At 38.4% G+C, this 15,910-nt stretch overlaps 1 protein-coding gene across 8 annotated transcripts in view; it reads left to right on the top strand.

Annotated features, from left to right (window-relative positions):
- The window catches only part of ZMYND11 (zinc finger MYND-type containing 11), a 165,182-nt gene that overhangs the window by 7,950 nt on the left and 141,322 nt on the right, over positions 1-15,910 (top strand). Inside the window, exon 2 of one of the 8 annotated variants that reach the window (XM_014609016.3) lies at positions 6,377-6,408. The exons of the other annotated variants lie outside the window; for them this stretch is intronic. The gene's annotated coding sequence lies outside the window, so the exon portion shown is untranslated. The remainder of the gene's footprint in view (positions 1-6,376; positions 6,409-15,910) is intronic. 8 annotated transcript variants of the gene reach the window in all.

Here is a 15,910-nt window from a genome sequence, read left to right as displayed (position 1 = left end):
CTTTTTACATTTCTTTGTTAGTATCTTATTAGAGAGAGGCTTGCATTATTTGCACCTAAAGGAAATTAATAAAGTTAAAAAAAATCTTTATCGGTAATTTGAGTTGAAAGCGTGTATCAGTGGAGGTTACCTATCGGCTTAAGTCTATTCAGATTTCCATAGATTATCATTCACCTGAAAGTAACATAAATGGTCAAATGTGTACTAAAAATACAGCAACTAATACGTTTCATTTCTGCCCTGCTTTTATCACCCTACAAAAGTTACACCTTAATGAGAGGGAGAAAACAATTTTAAAGGGATTCTATACCAAAGATGCAGCTACTAACACATGCTATTGCTTATTGCTTTTTCAGAAAAATACAAATGCTAGCTAGTAAATAATACCAAGAAACTTTTAAAGAAGATTTTACACTGCCCCTGGGAGAAATGGACCATGTCATAGTTCATCACCTGTTCCCTCTACTTGTTTAGGGCAATTTACCAGGGTGGCAAGTCTCCCCCTTGTGCTGGCTCAGTCCACTGGCTGGCCCACAGTGGGCTGGAACTCTGTACACTTGTTAAGGAGGAGTGAAATGAAGAGATGCCAGGATATGGCTATAGTAATGTGTTATCCCACCACTAGTCAGACCCATAATGTAGCCAGTAGTTTGTCTTTTATTCCCTGACTAGCTGCATTAGGCCTAGACACAATCTGGCTGATAAGTGCAAAACACCATATATATTTAATTTATCCTCTAACCCCCAAGATAATAGTTTCCTTTTTATTCATTAAAATGTTTTACTATTCAAACAGTGTGTCACAGGCAGAAACATATTTGGTTGACTTATGCTAAGGCACCTTGGGACTGAACTACTTTTGAAATCTTTAGTTCTAATTAAGTAGCATATTTCTTCTGTATATATCTAACAATATATAATTATTTTAGAGCACAACATGAGGGAATTTCTAGCCATTCATTCCTTTAAGACTTTTTTGTGGCAGAAGAATTATATTTTAGAAACAGTAATAATCTTTCTTGGTGTTAGACTCAATTTATACACACTTTCACCATTACTATTTTTAAACTTCAGGGCAGATTTTGAAATCCTTACTGGTATTGAGTAGCAACACACCCCATGAGCAGACAGACCCATTGATTTCAAAGCCTTCGGTTACTAACACACCCTTTTTCAATGGCTGTCATTATTAGTAGAACAAAGGCTTGCCTTTGCATTAGGGCAACTAAAAATGAATATGAAACGTACCATATCCAGAAATGTACAGTTGAAAATCATTTAAAATAAGAGAACTGAATAGCTAAGGGAAAGCAGGATTAATATTCAGGTACCTTCACAATTTCAAGGGATGTCTAGAATATGTGTAAAATGTTACAATTGCAAAAATAATCTAAATTGTTTCTTTATGTCTGCCCTGTTTCAAAACTCCTGCGCTGAGCCATCCTTCAAAATTTACATTCTGATTAGTGGCTACAAACGACGTGTATGGTTCTCAGTCCATGATTGGCACTTAATTCCCTATGTGTAGCTCAGAAACACCACCCTTCTCTCTACCTTGCTATTGTACTCTGAGTCAAAACCCCTTTTACCTCATCCCCAGTTCCCCGTACAGTCTAGAAGTCTTACTATACCTTTTTATCACTTTACTTTTTTTTGTTAGTTTCACAATATACAGGTTGGCACTGTCCCTTCAAATTGATATGAATACATTCTAGGCTTCAGGTTGTTCATAGCAGCCAAATGTCTGTAGCTGCTTTTGAGAAGCTGGATGTTTCATGAATCATAGTGTCTGTGCCAGACAACATTCAAAGATAACATGGCTCAGTGAAAAATCAATCTTTAAATATCAGCACTGCTACATAAAAGGGGATTTTAAGACACTTACTTCAGACACAACAACTTTCTGGAAACTGTTTTGATTGTTGTTGTTTAGACTAACAGTGTTAATCCTCTCTGGATGAGCAGTGCAGGGCTGGGCTATAGGGTTGGCATGTTGAGTTAATCTGTGGGTGGAGTCTTGCCTGCACCAGATCCAGCCACAGTACAACCTTGCACACTGGAACCAGCCATGCAGTGGTCCCATGTCCCAGAGTGATCCAGGGTGTGCAGCTTTGTCAACCAAGCCACAGGGCTCACCACAGGTCCAGTATTCAGTGGCAAAGGAGCAGTGGCAGTGCTAATTGCTGTGGCCCTGGGGGCAATTAATGGTGCTACTACTGCCAACCGGCTGGATCCAGCCTGTAGGCCATAGGTTGAGAACCATTGGTTTAGACAGGGTAAAGTGTAGGGAAGAAGAGAAGTTTGTGTCCTAAGGCAACAAGCAAACCATCTGCTTGCTTGATCAGTCCTGTTTGGTTTGTTGAAAACTACTTCAGTTATATAAAAAAAAATAGCAGGTTTTTACATTAATTTAAATAAAGTTGAGGATAGGAAGAGGTTGCCTCTATTTGATAGACAAGCCATTATAAGGGAAGTCATAGTTCAGATTCCTTCCAGCTGATATATTGATTTCCATTGTGTTCTTAAGAGTAGAATACATCAGTCCCTATCCCCAACAGTCTAGTGATTGTTTTTCAGCTATAGATTTCTGGAATTATTTTGTTCACAAAATGACCCAAAAAGGCATATAGAAAATACTTTGGTGGGAAGAAAAGGCTGCATTTACCCAGTTCCCTTTAGAGGAACTTTCTGATTGGCATTGGGCTGGTTGCTCTTTAATGAGTCCAGGTATAAGATCTACTCTGGGGGCACTGACAGACGTAGAAAAAAAACAAAAAACAGTACTTTACCGGAAGAGGCATCGCATCAGTTTGACCCAGTTTCCCAGCGTCTGTATAGCTTGTGCGCTTCGGCGGGACTTTCTGGCACTTTTATCTAGTAGCTGATTGATCTAATAGATAAGTGGTTTTCAAACTTTTTTTTTTCACAGACCACTGGAAAATTTCTGAGGGTCTCGGTAGATCACTTTAATAAACTTTTTTTTTGCTCTACACATCAAAGCACACAACTTGTATTATAATATCAGTACTTACCTTTCTAATGTGATGGATGTGCCTGGTTTTTGAGCAGAGTTCTGGCAAGTCAGGTGTAATGTTTGTCAGCATTAGCCTTGGGTCACCTTTCTGCAGACCACTCGAATGGAGCTCGCGGACCAGTGGTGGTCCACAGACCACAGTTTAAGAACTTCTATATTAGATAAAAGCGCCAGAAAGCCCTACTGAAGCAGTGAGATATACAGACTCTGGGGAGCCGCGGTCAAACTGATGCGATGCATCTTCTGGGTATGCGCTGCACTTGGTGTGGGAGTGTTCTGAGCTTAAAGTGCTAGTTTTTTTTCCCTCCCACATCTGTCAGCATCCTGGGTGTTCAAACCCCCATCTCATACGAAGCAGAACAGACTTAGAAGGGAGTTAACACCAGGTATGGTAGTTTCGGTAGCTCTTCTACTCTGTGAGTTTTCTTTCATGTGAATTGTTAACAATAAGCCAGTTTACAAAACCCTGCTTGCCAGCTGCTTGGGGAATATTATGACCAGTGGAATCAACTTCTACAGGCTTCCAACCTTCATTAAAGAGAAAAGGTTTCTAGGACTAGTGATTGAAAAAAATAGCAAGTTGAAAAATGTGAATGTGCTTTAACCAATGTTGCAGTGGGTTGATGTGACAGTAGCTGCTGCTCTTGTACTCTGGAGTCTGAAAGTTCAGCTCAGTTTAATCTGGCCAGTTCGACTGCAGAGTGAGTGGTTGAGCAGCCAAATTGTCTCCGATGGGTGGAGAGGAGTGATGTTCAAGAGCTTCCTCTTGGCTCTTCTTTCACCAGGCAAGCTTGTCATGTAATCCAGTATTATGCCTCCACAATAGTAGCCTTCATTCAGCCTATGAAAAGCACCAAGAACACATTTGGAATCTTTGGGATAAGGCATCTTTGGGATAATATGCTATAGAGAAAATGTCATTATAGCCCCTAAGACAGGGCAGGCAATTATTTTGAGCAGAGAGCTGCTTACTGAGTTTTGGCAAGCCATTGAGGGCTGCATGACAGGCAGCCAGTGGCAGATGAATATTAATTTTCTAAATTTTTTAGGGGTCCTGCAGACCGGATAGAAAGGCCTGGTGGGCTGCATCTGGCCTGTGAGCTGCATTTTGCATTTTGCCCCTGCCTTAAGTCTTGGAGACTGACTTCTGTCCTGAAGCAAGAGGTTTTGCATCCTTCCCAAAAAGTTTGCATTTAAAAAAATATTTACTATTATAATGGAATGTTCTTGTTAACAAAGTCAATTCCTAATCCAGTTTGGGACAAGACTCTTCATTTCTCATTCCTGAAAGGCTGAGTCTAGCTCCAGAGCACTCTGTGGTGCCTTACAATTTTCCTTTTCAGCCCCCGTCTCTTCAAACCCATGTTCAGTGGTTCCCATCCCAGATCTTGGAGGAACAGAAGAACTTGGCTGTTTGTGCAGTGTTTGATTTTGATGAGAGGATTGAGTAGGGAATTAATGTCAGGGTGTGGTAGTTGTTTGTGTAAAAAAAAAAATTGCCAGTATGTGTGTGACAGTAAGATGGGGAAGAGTTTGGCCATCTGTAAGGATTTCCAAGTGCTCATCAAAAGTGAGAGCATGTGAATGAGTAAGAGATGGCCACGTGATCTGTTGATGTAAATTGCTAGAGCAGCATTGGCTTCAACGCAGCAAAGTCACTTTAAACCAACAGTAAATTTGACCTAGAATGTCAAGAAGCATGTATAAAATGGAACAGGGTGTCCTGAATATGTGAAGGGGTTGTGTATACGGATGAGACAGAAAAAGATAGAGAAATGGTTCTTGGGCCTGTTGTCACACATTTGTACAAAGAGAAAAGGATAAAAGATTATATTTTTGAAATTGCCTTCATCTATTCCCAAATGAAATTAAAACAAAATATTAAAAATCAACTGTTTTGTTTGCCTCATACAGATGATTAAGGAGCAAGTTTTGCCACTTTTACTCTTGTTGAGTAAGGTCACTCTTCAGGGGGATTATTTGGTTAAGTGACTGAATCTAGTCTGAAGCTTTAAAAGAAAAACTAAGTGCATTATTCCCCACATGCACCACAACAGCCATGTGCTATTTGAGCTTCAGAAAACTGTAACATTATTGAAATCTCACACATCTTTTTCAATGAAATATGGATATAATGAAACTATCTACTGTTTTAGTGTTTTCTTTGTTTTGTTTTGTTTTTAATCTTATGCTTGGAGTTTTCAGCCATTTTCATTTAAATTGCAATAATGGTTTCACCAATAGTTTTAAATTGCTGCAGCTACGCAAGCCACCTATGGGACATAATGTACTTATAACATTTGGCTTACTACTGTCAAAATGTCTGCTTTTATAAAAATCTTAATTGTTTGTACTGTGTGGAAAAACCCCCAAACAGTCATTTAAGAAATAATTCAAAGGAGGTACAATATAAAGCCATAAGATAACATTATTCTGTGCTGTTCTGTTGAACATAAACTCAAGCAAGTAGGAAAGAAAACAAACCCTAGCAAACAAGGGAAGGAGCCTGATTTTTTTTACCCTTCTTTGAAAGTTTCTTTGTACACCTGTAGTTTTGCACCATAAATCACGTATTATACATTTTTTTACTTAGCATTTATTGCATAACACTGCGATTTGTAACTCTGAAAATGGAGGCTACCTCTTACAATTATGACCCTAAGTGGCGTTTAAAAATTCACTTTTATCTCTTTAAAAATTAATGAATCCTGACAATACTGCTGTTCGTGGTACAAAATACTGAAGTGATTAAAAAAAATTGGCAAGTTCCATGCACTAGGTTTTCAAGAGGTGTGTTGTACTTATAAACCACCCTCTTGGTGCTTCTGGTATAGAATAGCAGAAACACAATGTTATAGAAATGGGGAGGGAGGGAGAAGAGGTATGCTGCAACAAGCTGAAGTTTTGCAGAGAAAGACTAGTGAAAAGCAGAAGAATCCAGAAGTGCTATTCTTAAGTATCCAGTTTTGTCCAAAAGTCAAAACTTATTAAATGAAATTCTTCCTAATATATCCAGTTTCAGTGGCCAAATGTACTATCTAAGTGTATCTGGCAAGCTGTTCAGCAGGTGGCACAGTTAATGTTGGTATTTTAGGTGTCAGTACTGTATTTCTGACTTAACTCCTAGTTGTGAGGAAGGGTGAAATTCACACTTCTTAGTATTTTCTAGATTGTTTAGAGGCAGATGAAAAAAAGACAGCAGGTTATACTATGAAGCAGAAGGCCTGGGAGCTTTACTTCTCTTTCTCATTAACTGAAAATCTAAGAATTTGGACTTGCTAAAAACTACCAGTGGCCCCTTGTGAGATGAGACCTAAATAATCATCATCTGTTTCTTCATAGGTCCCAGCCTGTGTGCAGCACTGCTTTCTAAGGTTAGCACACTTTTACCCATATACCTTGACTAAAGCCAAGTCTTCACTTTACAAGCTGTTTAATTTAGTATTTGATATTTTTGTTCCCATTGATTTGCCTTTCCCCCTCTCAGACACAGAACAACTTCATTTGTGTATTTATTGTACCAGTAATCAAAGTATCTATAAAAATTGGAAGATTGGGTGGATCCTGAGTGAATGCATTTCATTTGAACAACAATTGCGGCAGGCTGTCTATAGTAGAAATAGGACAGTTACTGACCACTCATCTTCTAGTGCCTTCCACTTCTTGTTTTGACTTTAATTTTGGCATTTCAAGCAGTAGATTCCCTTCTTTAAATGCATGCGCAGGGAAGTACATAGGCTGTGCTTTGTGGCTGCAGGCACAGAGGTTGGCAAAACGTCATGGATATTGTCCTGTTGCTGTATTAGCCCTATTTGCACCAAAGTATTTAAGCATATGTGTAACTTTTAAGTGTACAAATGGTTACTTGATAGGGGTGTGCAAAGCGGACCCTATTCAATTGGGGCTTGGATTCCTGCCAAATCGGGGACAGTGATTCCATTTGTTGATTCAAATCACTGTCCCTGATTCAATTCAGCCAAATCCAAAGCTGAAGATTTGATGCTGATTCAGAGAATCAGCAATTTGGACACAGACACTGCTTTAAAAGTTTTTTTTACATACCTTGAGGTAGCAAGTGTGGCTCGTTCACTGTGATGCTGGGGCGCATGGAGCATCCCACAGGAGTGAGGGGGGAGGGGTCCTTCCACATGCTCGGCAGCGAAACTGAAAGTAGACCGGAAGTACTTCTGCTCCACTTCTGGGTCTGCTGCTGAGCACGCTGGGGAGCCCCCTGTACTTCTGTGGGACACTCCGTGCATCGCAGCACTGATGAGCTGCCTGCTACGTAGAGGTATGTAGAAAAAATATTTAAAGCTATCTCTACGTCTGAATCTCTCCGAATTGATTCGGAGGGTTCCGATTCGATTCAGAGAGATTAAAGGGTCCTGCGATTCGATCGGATTTGGAGATTTCACCACCAAATTGGGCTGAATCTGTCGAATCAAAAAAGGGACCAAAGCTTTTCACAGCCCTATTACTTGATGCTAAGTTAAAACCAGTACTTAAGAGTTCCATTTGGAACCTTATGGTGGAGAATGGAATCACTTAAGATCCCAGAAGTCTAGTATAAGTGATACATACAGTTAATCATATTTGAGTGTAAGCCTTCTTGTTCAAATCTTAAAGGTAGCCCTGACAAGGCAGTTGAGAATAGTGATAGGATAATTTCACACTTTCGCTCTTTGCAAGAACCCTAAAGAATATAGTGTGATACATTGTAGATGTTTTGATATGTTATATATTACATCAGAAAGATCTGCCAGGCTACTGTTACATGTTTCTACCAGTCACTAGGAATCTGAACAATGGAATTCAAAGCTTCATAGTGGAAAAAAGAAGGCAAAGCACAAAGGTATGTGTTGATTAGCAAAAGTTGCAAGAGAAAATAAGAAGTAGGTGGTAATAAGTAAATTTGAATCCTGCTTGTATTTGGATATTTTCCCTTGAGAAGCATTTATTTTTAAAGAGGCTTGAGAGTGTTTGAATGTTGTATGACACCAGGGCAAGGGACAGAAATTACACATGAACTGGTATAAGTGATCAGAAACCAGTTCAAGTCTGTAACACAGTAGAAGTTCAGTGCACAAACTGCTCTCAAAATGGCTGAAACTGGTTTATGATAAACCTGGATGGGTATAGTATCAGACTTAAATGATTTAGGTTAAATCAGTTTATTGAACTTCTGTCCCAGATTCCCTCTAGATTCAAGTTAACTCACAGTCCCACAGCATCCCAGGATGCTTTGTACCTCCCCTGCAACCCCCACCTTGCAGATGGGTGGAATAGCATTGGCCCAAGCTGTCTGCTGCTAAGCTTGCCCCCTTTCCTTATGTCTTCTGGTTGGAGCCACTGCAGGCATAAGACAGCATTTCTGGAATCGAAAGTGAATGTCTGTTTGCTTGCTTATTCAATCTACACAACTTAGACTAACCTCTGAAGACTGAATTGATTCAGCCTCAGGTTTTTTGCCTGCCTGCACTTAGCCTAGTAGTTATAGGTTACGGAAGACTAACAAGTGCCAGTTGAATTACGGTCCAGTGTTACATACTTGTGGTTGTTGCCCAGATGATTACGTATCAAATATATTAAACCATGCATAGTATTACAAACAATATGAAACACACTCATGTCTGCATTGCTGAGTGTAGAAAACAAAGGAGCTCTTTTGTTTGGGGTCTTGTGTTTTTGAACTTTTCTTCCAAGTTTCACTGAATTAGTGAAATTAACTGGCTTGCTAAGCGGCACTACAGAACCGCCTGTTAGCGACTGTTAAAGGAACTCCTACATCTCTTGAGAGAATATTATGCCTTCCAGTAGTTTTGTCTTATGCATTTAAATACAACTTTCACTTCCTGTATCTGAGTCTACCAAATCAGCATGAATGAGATATATCACTAAAATGGCAGCTGCTAATGAGACTTCAGCACTATTACAGTTATTTTAGATAACAAAACAGTGATAGATAATTCTTGACTGTTTTAGATTTTAATTTATACTATATATTTATTTAGTTATGCAAAGCATTTTGACTAATCACTGCAGTTTTAATGATCCCTTGGCACTTTCCACACAAATAGGGATGCTAGCTCTAGTGTCCTGGCTAAGTTCCAATTTGGGTAATTACATTCTGCCTACCTAAAGTCTTTTTGCAATTTCAACAGGATATTGTTACTGTTATTTACTTATATAGCAATGCATATGTACTTGGCAGTTTATAAAATAGTAGTGCATGCTAAACAAAGAACAAAATCCCTGCCCCAAATAATTTACAGTCTTTGTGCATGAATGCATACAATTCAGAAAACATGAAGTGGCACATGCTCTAACAGGCTTCACAGAACAGGTGGGTTTTCAGAGCTTTTGAAGTAGAAAAGGGAGGGCACTTGGCATACATGGGAGTCTTTTCTACTCTTAAAAGGAGGAAGCATGAAATCAGATACAAGAGGCAAAAGAGACAAAGGCAGTGTCAGGAGAGAAGTTTAGATAGAGTTGAAGGAGATGAAAGAAAAAAAGTGGGTAGAGTTTTGAAATCCTGTAGAAATGTCATGAGTCATTACTTCCTGGTCTTAATTGTTACTTAATGTTCAATATTAAAAGAAGATATATTGCAGAAATGTCTGTATTTTATTGGTGGCTGAGTGGATTCCTGCTTGTATTATATTTAATTTTGAATTCTCAGCCCCATTTGATTCCCTCCTCTTGTTCCTTTTGTGAAACTAAAGATTGAAAACGCATATGTTGGTTTTTGCTCAAGATGCATATTCACTTAGTTATTTGATCCACAGCTTCACAGTAAAGATCTAGGACAGGGATTTTTACATGTGTATCAACAAGGGGAAAAAAATCCAATTATGTGGGTGTTGCATGCACGTGAACGGGATCTAGACGATGGCAAATCTACAAATGGAATTTTTTTGCTGGCAGTGAAACCATCTCTCTTTTACCTACAGAGATTGATTTTTTGTTTTTTTAATGATCTACTCTTGAATTATTTTATGCAGATTCCTGTTTTAAAATTCTTGATGAAGGAATAGCTTGTCATTTGTGTTCTTAAAGCAACAAATGGGTGGATCCCTCAGGTCCTGATGTAGAAGAAAGGGAAGAGGCTGATTTAAAAAAAAAAAAAAAAGAAGTGATTATTTTTAACATCTGAAGTAGGAAACTGAGCAGGTAAAGCTCTGACCTAACTCTTGCAAAACTAATTAATACTGACAAATCAATTGCAATTTGCAGAATGGATTTCTAGAGGAGTTTAGACTAATCCAACTTTCAACTAAATCTCATGCCATTCCCTTTAATAAAGCTTTTCCCTCGTAATCAGAATTATTTTTTCCTCATAACTGGAACCATCCCTACACCCTCCTGCCCCGTCTCTCCGCCAAACAGCCCCAAGTGATTTATTCAAGTGGTACTAAACATACAGCCCGCAGGCTGAACATAGCGCATGTCATGTATTTATCTTTGGAAAATGTTTTGGAAACGGTTATCATCTAGAAAATTCTTTTCAGTTGCATTGATTTTTTGACAAATGGACATGTTAGTAAAATCGTATAAATATCAATACAATTTTTCATTAAAATATTTATTTCCAAAATGAAAAGCATTGTTTTGCCAAATAATATTTTGGACAAATTTGACATGATCATATTTTAATGTTAAATATGTTTTAATTGCTATCAATTATATAATTATGTGTTCATTTTTATGATATCTTATTAGAAGTAGTCCATAATATCTTAATTTAAAATGATTAAAATCAACTGTTAGTACAATTTGAATCATCTTATTTTTCTAGATCAGCGTCCATTGCTTGTGTTCCAATGACAATGTTTAGTGCTTTGATGTAGAAAATAAGATGCGTGATTTCACTACTAAATAGCAGTTGTCTCTAATGACATCACATTAAAATTAAATTCTATAAATTGTATCTTAAGTCATATTATGACATCTAAGATGCCTGTGTGGTAATACAAAGTATAAGGGGACTAATCAGTAAGAACTGGAAGTCCTAGTATGCGTATAAAATTATGATCTAATTAGGATGACTATGACTTAATGGAATAGTTCACATGACTGGAATATTACATGGATGGGTATAGCTTGTTCTAGAAGGGCAAACAGAAGAAAAGGTGAAAGTGTTGCCTTGTATATTAAAGATACATACTTGTTTTGAAGATAAGCACCTAGAGGATAATAGTGTTACGTGACAGCCAGTATGCATTTGGCAAGAGCAACTCGTGTCTCGCCAACATCATTTTATTGTGGTGGACCTTGTGGGAGAGGGTGGGGATGTAATATTCCTTGATGTTAGTATGGCTTTTGTAACCATCTTTCATGACATTGTCATAAGTAAGGTAAAGAAATATCCTGAAACTACCTAACTGGGAGGATGTATCAAGTGCGGTTTCCGAGGAGTTTTTCCTGGGTTCTCTACTGGTCAGTATCTTTATCAGTGATTCAGAGAGTAGAATTGAATGTAAATTTGTGAATGATAGAGATGGATGTGATAGCAGAGACTTTAGAGGACAGAATTAGAATTCAAAATGAGTATGATAAACTGGAAAAATGCTGTGATTTAAATTGGATGAAATTTAATGAGGATGCATGCAAAGGCCAGCATTTAGAAAGGAGAAATTAAATGCTCAAATATAAAATGGGAGTAACTGGCTAAGGCTACAATACTACAGAAAACGATCTGGAGATAGTGAACCAATCACAAAATTAATGAGTCAAGAGTATAATATTGCTGGGCTAATAAGTCTAACAGCTTACTGGGATGTATTAATAAGAGTACTGTGTAGAAAGAAGCCCACTGCATTCTCACCTGAGTGGAATGGTCCAGTGTTAGGCACTGCACTTCCTGGATAACATAACCGATTGGTAGGAGTCCATATGAGAGCAACAAAAATCATTAGAGTTCAAGAAAACATGACGTACTGGAACGTTGGAAGAATTGAGTTATTTAGTCTGGTGAAGAAGAGAATGAGGAGGGATTTGATACAAGCTTCAAATACAAAAAGTATAATTATAAAGAAGAAAAGAAGATGGTGATCAATTATGTCCATGGGAAACAGGATAGGAAGTTACTGGGCTTAAATTGGAACAAGGGAGCTTTAAGTTAGACCCGAAAGAACTTTCCAACTATGTAACTGGCGAAGTATAGGAAGAGATTATCTACAGAGGTTGTGGAATAGATTGGAAGTTTTTAAGTGCGGGGTTGAAAAGTACTTGGTTGAAGTACTTCCAACAGGGTTGAAAAGCCTGATTGTGCCTTGAGCAGAGGGGTTGGAATAAATGAGATCTTGCTTCCAACCCTTATTTTATATGATTCTATGATGTGTCAGTGGTAATAAAGCATCAGATAACATCTCATATTATGACATGACTTCAATTGGTATATAGCACGTCATAGTATGTCCTATTGCAACTGAGCTATCATGAAATAAAATAAAAACTAGAAAATAATAAATCTGGAAATAAATCAAAAACAATTTTTTTACAAAATTCCTGTTTCACAGGACATTGTAATATATATTTTTTTGTTCTAAATGTGGGGAAAAATAACGCATTTCAAAATGTCAGCATTCCCAGGGAAATGGCAGTTCCGAGTTCTGACCAGCTATAACCTTTATGCCCACATACTAGGTAGTACAAAACCCAGATTTTGATTGATTTAAGACAAATATAGAAGCAGGGTACTTTTTTCTGATTATTTTTTCAGAAAACCATTTTAACACTGACAGAATCTTAGAAAATTAGGGTTGGAAAGAACCTCAGGAGATCATCTAGTCCAACCCCCTGCTCAAAGCATCCCCAATGAGACCAATCGATTGGCATTGGTTTAGAAGGAATTTGACACATTTTGAATTCAGCCCACATGTATGCAGTAATTAAAGATTTGTGGTCTTCTTAAGACAGAATGAACCATTATGATCATTTAGTTTGGTCACCAGCATAACAGGCCACAGAATTTTACTTAATATTTTACTTAATTTGTTTTTGTATCAAGTCCACAAAACAACATCTATTATGCAAAACTGTAACAAGCATCCGATCCCATAACACACCATCCTGAATGTCTCAGAGAAGGCACAGTTCTTTTAAAAATGAGAGAGTGGCTGGGTGTTAACCCTACCCTTAAATACTGAAGAAGAGACTGCAACTGCAGGAGCCATAGAACTAACCATTAGGTCCTATATGTAAGAAACTGAGCTGGATGATATCAGGAAATATATGCGTGCCTAACACTGAACTGTGAATTTAAGCTTGGACTGAACAGAAAACATGTTCAGAATAATGGCTTACTGATTAAGTAAAGAAAAAAAGGAGTGGAGCGATGAGTAGTGAATTTCATTTGTATTTATGAAGCACTATAAAGAGATGCTGCCAGTTTAGAAATCACATTTCTGTGTACAGTTTTACCAAATTTTATAATTTAAATTACTAAAACTGAAAGAGATTAAAGGGAAAAACGTCTCTTCAGTTTGTTTACTTGGGACCAGATTTATATGTTTCTTAATAATGCAAAAATTGTCAAAGCAGGTTAATTTTTGAAGGTCTTTAAACGATAATGCAGAAACTGCCAAAACAGGCTAGATGCTTAATTCCCACTAATTTTAATGGGAGGGCTTCTGAACTGCTTGGGTGTTTTTAAAGGGGCTTGTCTGCATACCTATGTACTTGTAAAAATGGCATTTAAGGCATTTGACATCACTTTCTGTACTAGCTCCTGTAGTTTCTCTTGTATCAGGTAGTTTCGCTTCTTTTTTCTTCTACAGGAAGGTCCAATGATTGTAAACAACGCTACTGTAGTCCAGTCTGAGTTCAGGAGGCAGAATAGACAGATTTGTTAGTCACTAGCAGAGAAGGTAATGGGAATAGAATATTGACTCTTATCAATAATGCAGCTAGTTTTTTATGTAGCTCTTTCATTTATAGATGGGTAAAGTACAGAGGAGGTTAGTATCATTATCCCTGTATTTTAGATGGGAAACTGCTGAATAGAAGGGATGGGCACTCGGCAGGAGTGCAGATAGAACTAGGACCTCTTGAGTTCTCATCCAGTGTTCTCATCACTGTTCTCATCTCCTATCTTTGGGCAAGCTGACAGCCCTTCCTGTTTTAGAGCACTTGATCTACACACACAAACCCCAACAAAGATAACCCTTTCCTCCATTCTAGTATGGTCCTTGAGCTGTGTGTGGTGGGTTTTGGAAGACCTCCCTGAATCCCCACTACCATTGCTATATTCCTGCGGTTCAGTGCAGAAAAGGAGAGCAGAAGAGGTTGAAGGTTTATAAACTGATAGGATAATAATGGAAGTCTTGGTCCACCTTTCTTTTCTATTCTTCCCCTACCCCCACTTGTGCCAAGGCAGTCAGGCAGTCTCTCTGCCTTAAACTACTTGCTGCAACTAGCTCATCTGGGGATTACCGGGGATTGCTTCTGATCTGGGAGGTTGGAGATTATTCCCTCGGAGGAACCAATTACCTGTCCTTAGTTTGAGAGGCCCCAGGCTTAAGAAACATCTGTCCTTGGGATTTGCTCTCTTGGGCAGGAGAAAGAAACCTTGAATTACAAAAGGAATCTCTTTCAGAAGGCACAATTCTCTTAACAAGAGAAGTAAAGATTGCCCATCTGTGTCTTCCAGGTTTGTCCAGATTTTTCCTTTCAGAGTCTGCTTTGGAGAAAGGGTACCCATTAAAACTGGTTCTATAAGTGGTTTAGAAAGAAATTGAAGGTGTTTAAATTTGAGTGTCTGTTTATTAAGTGGACATCTCTTATCTTTATTACTTTTATCTGTACTCTTAATTTCCATACTAATTAACAGGAATTAATACTTAGGTGTACAGACACCTCCGGAAGTTTTCACCGCAAGACTGAAAATGCAGGGCTAGATCTTATTCCACTTGCTAGAGACTTTAGAGACATCCGTGGAATTCTGTTGCATCCTGCTCTAGTCCCTGAAATATGGTCACACAAAAAGTAGGTGGATCCTTTGTCTCCTCGCTGTCTTTTGGGACAAAAGTAGTCACATTTACAGTGGTTCAGATACTTGAGCAGGGTGGAATAGGATTGTACTTAGGTGCTTAAGTGCCATTTAGACATCTGTTGGTTGAATAGGATCTGGCCTGTAGTGAGTCCCTTTGCTCTCTTTGTTTCAGTTGAGCGGTTCAGAGTAGCTTCAAACCCTCTACTTTTTGAGCATCTTCCAGTTATATCCAGTGTATGTTACAAGGCTGTCTTCATGAAAAAATGAGGTATGTTTGCTCTCTATATTGGGGAACAAAGCTTCAATAAGGTAAAAGAGCTATTTAAGCTAGAGGACATTGTTGGCACAAGAGCAGATAGGTATAAAGTGTCTCATGAATGTGTTTAAGTTGGAAAATACCATAGATGGTTTCTAACTGTTCTAAGTTCTGCAACAGTCTTCATAGGATTAGTGGGGGGCAAACAGCTTAACTTGACCCAAAAGGTTTACATGTTTATGAATGGTTTGTGTGAAGTAGTACCTGAATGGCATATATAATGTAATTGCCTACATGGACTAGATTCAGCAAGGCAGGATGTCCCTCCTAGTCCAGTGACCTTACGATTAGATAAAATGGTATAGATTCTGTTCTGCAAATACAAGACAGTGAAGGACTAAGGAAGGGTGAGGATTTCTTGTATTCTTCAGAAGGTAGAGGGGTGTTTTTGTAGGTGCATGAAGATTAGTTCACCATTTCACAACCAGTGAGTCGCGACTAGGGGTGCACCGATAAAGGTTTTTGTGGCCAATACTGATAGCCAATTATTAACCAGCCGCATTGGCCGATAACTGTCCAATAGCCAATTTACAGGAATGGAGCCTGGCAGCTTGGAGAGCAGCATCCT

The sequence above is a fragment of the Alligator mississippiensis genome, chromosome 5 (genome assembly GCF_030867095.1).
Source record: "Alligator mississippiensis isolate rAllMis1 chromosome 5, rAllMis1, whole genome shotgun sequence".
NCBI classification, from domain to species: domain Eukaryota; kingdom Metazoa; phylum Chordata; order Crocodylia; family Alligatoridae; genus Alligator; species Alligator mississippiensis.
This window is presented reverse-complemented; position numbering and strand designations above follow the sequence as displayed.